Below are 6642 nucleotides of genomic sequence, written 5' to 3' on the forward strand. Positions count from 1 at the left end.
GTTTTTTAAGACAAAAACAAAGTTGATGTCGTAATCGTTAATGAGTTTTGTAAAACAGATGGTGGCGCTATCGATTTTAGTTGTGAAGCTTTCTTTGTTTGTTTAAGTATTGTAATTAAATGTATTATTCGCACACGCTGAGTATAGATCAACTTTTGAAAGATTTTGGAGTCCACCACGCTGATCAAATGTGTGTTATGATATTATGTTGAATACCCGAAGAACAAGTGAGCAAGGTTTCTTATTCATGTCTTTGATAAAATTGTACATAAATTGATGTACGAGTATTAAGTAATATTTCCCAACTTAACTCGTCTTCGAAAGAGTGACCACCGATTTAAAATTTTCGTTAAAAGTAACGTTTTACAAGCATTCATGGTTAGGGATCGACTCTTTTATTTTTTTAGCAGAGTACCAAAAAATATATGTCTATATCTGCATCCTATAATAGCTCTCATTGCAAACGGTGCGACTAAGAGCTTGTAAGACAAACGTACAAATCCTTCGACATTTATTTTAGCTAGGGGCGATTTTTACAAATTCCCCACTCTTTAAGTTGAAGCCACATTAGAGTATGGTCTTGCATTACTTTCATACAAGCGTTGACATGTAACATTCTATTGTAGTACAGACCAGCTTTAGTTGAGGTAAGATAGTTAAAGGACTCTATTATTTTTCATGTGCATTCTTTGGTAAGCAAATTCGTGAACTTACTTAGATAGATTTAAATTTACCCAATTTTAGATTAGTCAGTTGTCTGCATAAGATGCTTTTAGTTTTAATCAAATATTTACTAGTTAGAGTGAAGCTCGTAACCGTTCGCTCATCCTTTTGACGATGCAATGAAAGCAATATTAACACTCTTTAAAATTTGCTAAATTTCGCTAAGTTATCCACATAAGCTGTATAGTAAAACAAATTATTGAAAGCCAAGTATTCGACTTGGGATTTGACTGTCATTACGTTCTGTTAGAAGTCGAACTCAAATGCGTATTCACCTTTATAAAATGTAGCCTATTCCAAACAAATGCTCAAGGGGCGTCACTTGCAGGATCCCAAAGCTTTCTTCCCACTTAAAACTTTACTCAGAAATTGCTTTAGAAAGTTTGACACTTAAAAATATCGTTCAGACATCTCAACTCAGAGAAAAATATCAATAAAACATCTATTTGATGTCGTATTCTGACAGTAGTACGAGTGAAATGTGTCCCCGTCGTACTTAGCGAGAAATTTTACACTTTTTTTATTGATCTTTCGCACTTTGAAACACACTCAAGGATTCGTGTTGAATGCTATGTTGTTTTTTCAATATTATTTAAAAGTTTCTTCTTCTCCTTGTTTTTCGCACTTAATTTTCTTTAACAGTTGAGATATTTTTAACAAATTACAGTCAACCAAAATTTATTCATAAATAATATCGAGTTTAATGTCGTTTGCAATTTTGTTACACTCTCACATACAAAATTCCTGACCGATTTGAAAGTGAACTGCTGTCAGTTGCCGCAAAAAGAATCCGGATCGTATTTTTTTATCAGTGCAAGCGATACTCTGAGCAAAATGTAGTACTAAATAATAATATGTAACGGCCGACTGATTTCACAAAAGTATAAAAATTTTTCGACTCAGTTACGTCGAATACTAACTTAGTACATACACATGAAATATTCTTAAGTACTCACAAAAGCACTTAACAATGATAAGTTTACGAAAGCAAAGGTCAACAAATATTGCTCTTTGTACAATTTAATATTCGATTTGCTGTGACAAATAGACTCAGCGGCCAATCTTCTAAGTAAAATAGAAAGCTGGAAAATTTAATATCGAGAACTTATAGCCAATCTATAATATAATATGATCTAGGTCTATTACTAATATTTCTCACTACTAACTCATTTTTATTGGGTCGAGTTGACAGTTGGTATGGGATTATTGTAAGCAGTATTTGGTAATGGTACTGATATAACTATATGTATAAAACTAAATACATTCAGATGTCTGGCTCAGGATTTCTTTAGCACGATTTCTAGACGTGTGAAAGTCTATAAAATGTCTGGATATATTTTATCGTCCTTACGATAAGTAAGAAATAATTTGATTGGTTCTAAGTAATGTTCGAAGACGTTACCTACTTAACGTTTTTAACTCTCGCGACTAGTACACATAATATTATAATGCAACGGGTCTTATACGCGATTGAAAATTTAAAGGTTTCGATTGAAACGTCGGGCAGCAAATAAGGTATCCTAACCTTTAAATTTTCAATCGCGTATAAGACCCGTTGCATTATAATATTATGCGTTACCTACTTTCCTAGAAACGAAGCAAAATATATATTACCTAAGTCAGTCAATTGCTTGTTTTACAACACCTAAAAAATACCTAGTTTCTGTTTCTATTACTATTCTAATAGGTACAATTTAAAAATTATCTTAAGACATATTGAGGTCCCAAAATTCTAACAAAGGGCTGGTAATAGACAGCCGCATACATAATATATTATTAGGCAAATAGAATAAACTATCGTATCACAATTTTCACGAACACTTTTACAAATGCTAAAACCAGTGCTAAGACTCTAGAAAAACCAATTGAACTTCACCACATCCAATCGTGGATCTCAAACGTTAAATAAAACAAACATCGTTTTAAGAGTGCAAATCATGTTCACCCGTATTTCTACGTATTTGTACAGCATTCGATTCCAATGTGAAATAAATTTGAATCAACAACTCTTTTTCTCAAAGGCTTTAAGGATTAAGTGTATCTTGTGTTTGCTGTTATTTGTCAGAGAAAAGGCTCAATTTGTTTCACTTTAATGGAGAGTAATGTTTATTTGAAGCAGATGGCGCTAGTGAGGCGTGAGTTCAATGTGTCAATGTTTTGAAGGTTAGATTCGTTTGATTTTAAATGTGAATTGTTTAAAGATTCATAATAATTATCATGCCTGGTATACTTGGAATGGATAGGTTGTTTACAATCAGTTTATATTATTATCTAGGTTTGATCAACCATTATAACGTGATTGTTAAACAAAATAAAATTTATCTTTATTCTGTAACCGATGTTATATTTGCGGCAAAACTTATATTTACCGTATCATTTCTTATTACAAAATTAAATACAAATTTTACAAATAAAACCTTCTTTTCAAGGGATCTTTTATTACTTTCATGTTGTAAAATTGTATCAATTTTAAGCCGCTCAGGAAATTGCGTTACGTTTAAAAGTTGTTAAAATATCGTTTCCCGAATATTCCGATATCGCATATGATCAACAATTAAGTGAAAATTGCTGATTTTTATGAGAATTTTAACATTTTTTCAATGTAAATGAAGGTGGGATCGGTTTATCGTTAATTAGTGTTTTTATTGTTATAGCCGAGGCTCATGATTGCTTTTTATATTTATTTCGGTTCAGTCGATTATCGCCGAGGTTTTTCGAAGGTAATTAAAAATTGAGATCCCATTTTTACGGCTCTTTACAGAGAATTACGTCTTTTATCAGTAGAAACTGAAGCGTGGTTTATCGAATCTGAATATTTGTGTTTCAGCCACAATACTTTTTTAAGATCTCCAGAACAATTTTCCGTACTATCGAGTACGTTTTAAATTACCCAACAAAAATTGTTTACATAAGACGCGGTAGGGGCGCTGATGAGTACTTTATAATACAAAATTTGTCGATAGCTACAAAAATTGGATCTCTGGATTATTTTAGCTTCGTTATAAATACGTTTGACCACTACATATATTGTATGATGAAAATAAACAAATTTACTAATTAGTTTTATTTGTATATCAAGCTTGTAAAACTATAGTCAATATGTGTATTAAGTGAGAGAGAAGTCTGTTTGTAAGTGAACAAGTGAATCCTCGTTGTAGTATCATATGCCCTGGGGAACGCCTGACCGACGCGCAGTGGCTTTTGTATTGTACATTCAGATTCTATCTAATGTAAGACATATTGACGTGATGAGTCTCGTATTTACAAACAATTTTAAATCTCTGAAAAGCTACTGACGCAACTACCTAATTGATATTATTTAGAAAATTGGACTTCAGAATGTACTAAGACCATTATCAAATTGAGAACTGTTAACATATCATACTCATTTTTCCTTGTGTCCGTTAGTCTTTATGCTCAATCAACCACTACTTAACGTAAGTAACTTAAATATAATAAAAATATAATCATGTCTCAATATCCATAACCTCAAAACTCCATTCTAAAACCATAAAAACATTCACGGACATTTAAAAAAGCCTCATAAAACGTAATCCAAACCTGTACCATAGACAATCCATAGACATAACAGTATAACTGTCCCCCCGGGAGCCGCCTGCTTATCGCCTCGGGACATAAAAAACTTAGTCCCAAAGATTTATGGATCCAAACCCACTACCTACTCCGATTGGGTTTTCCTTAACTTATATAAGCAGTTATTTTAAGGATGTCGCTTTTTTCTTTGCTCTTTTAGGATTTTTGTAGCTTTGAGATTTGGTACTGGTGTTATACATAAGTATTTTATGATTTGTATAATTTGACTTTTTTGGGGTAAAAAATGTGTATCAGTGATCAACTATTTTAAAGCCAGCATTATTTTCTCCCTTAGATTATAATGATTAACACGTTGCGTCAAATCAGCAATGTACTGAATAGAGACCATCTATTTATCAAGTGAGATTCGGAATACGCATAGGTACTGGGATGGTTTTGTTTTAAGGTTGACGACTTACGCAAATATAGACAGGCATGTTAGAAAACAGGTAGAAAGACAGACAAACAGACAGTCAGACACGTATAATTAAATCAAGCAGTGAAGACAAGTAATATTACTAGCGCGATTCTATACAGTCTGTACTAGCGGGTATCGAAAGTTTGACATTTTAAATGCACTGCCAAAGTAGTTCTTACGACACTCGTTAGAGGCGCTGATCAGATTTTCATACAAAATTTCTCAATGACTAGCCGGTTGTCGGTAGTCAATAGCAGTAGAGAATCGAGCTACTAGTGTTTACACACTTGTAACTATACATATCCGTGAGTTTAATTCATCTAACACTTACATAAAGGCATTCACCGTCACCTTCGCAACACAAAACCTCAACACATCCTAAGATAACAGTGATATCACATCTCTTTGTTTCAGCGCATATACAAAGGTAGCGAGCTCAAAGGATCGTGTTGCAAGGTACGTGCATGGATAGCAAGGATACAGACGGATTCCACTCAAAGGACCTCGTCGAATGTCTGATGCGAATGCTTCTTGAATGTAGGAATGGGTGTTTGATTTCAGTTATGTATGTGTTTAATAAAATATTATATTATTGCATATATAAAATCACGCCTTTTCCCATAGGAGTAGGTAGAGACCAAAGTATCAATGAATCAATCATACAATTTTGAAAAATTATCCTTTCGTTTTTCTTAAAGACAACTCCCGCACTAAGAATAACTCTTGTGACGCTGGAACTTTTACAAACAACGAGCACAGAGTACAAGCAGATCCGAAACTATATTTGTGGATCGCTTAAATAATTGTTCCGTGTGGGAATCGAACTCATGATCTCTCGACGCAATGGTAGCGACGTGACGACCTTTAACCACTGCGCCACGGAGGCAGTTAATGCCCGTTGCCTATGATTCGAACTCACGACCAATTACGTAAACGGCAGATTAACCCTAGCTAATTACCATGACTGATAAAAAGTATCTATTATCACTTTAAAGCCCCAAAAGAAAAGCCTCTAAAACTATTCCACCCAATATTTTATTTCTCTTCAGCATTGGTACATGGAAATAATTTTTCAGTTAACTGAATTCGCCGTTCCCTTTCAGCCGTATCGGTGAATATAACTCGATTTGAAACGGCTTGCGTGTGCCGATCGGTACACATTCGAATATCACGTACTGTGCAAAAGTACTTTTTACACTGCTGTGCTTTGGTATAAAGATGAGTGATTTTCTGAGTTTTGTGTGTAAATTCACTATTTTTACTTAACTTTTAGGCTGTCGTTACTTGAGTAAGCTATAATCTACCGGAGAACTTACTAGCATACAGACTATATAACAGACCTAAAGCAACTATCTACCTTTCATTTAGACAAAATAATTTCTTTACATGAGGTTTCTTTAAGTAAGGATTTGTGTTAGTTTGTATTTCATATCAATCTGAAATCTTTTGAAAATTTTATGAGTGATCAACCTGTATAGAATTTTTTAAATTTAATTCAATTCGATCTAAAGAATATGCTTTAAACTAAGTATTGTAATTTAATAGAAATTTTCAGCTCAATAAGTATAATTAGCTAATCGCAATCAACACAAACTCAATAATGAAACATCAGCAACATTTATTAATAATAGACAACGCTTTGTGAATCAAATCATGAACTAAATATCTAGGAATTAGCTGTACTGTGTGCTGTTGACTGGTTTTCAATGATAATTGTATTAATACACTGAATTATTTTAATTTCTACCTAATTTTATTATGTTCCAAATGCTGTGTTATAACAATGGATTGTAAGCTATCAGAGGGACAACTCCCTACAAATATTGGCTGTTGACAACCGACTAGCTGTCGAGAAATGTTATAATAAATCATATGAAAACAACCGCTTTTTCAGCTAGTCGATGCCA

This window comes from Anticarsia gemmatalis, chromosome 9, assembly GCF_050436995.1.
Source record: "Anticarsia gemmatalis isolate Benzon Research Colony breed Stoneville strain chromosome 9, ilAntGemm2 primary, whole genome shotgun sequence".
NCBI classification, from domain to species: Eukaryota; Metazoa; Arthropoda; class Insecta; order Lepidoptera; family Erebidae; genus Anticarsia; species Anticarsia gemmatalis.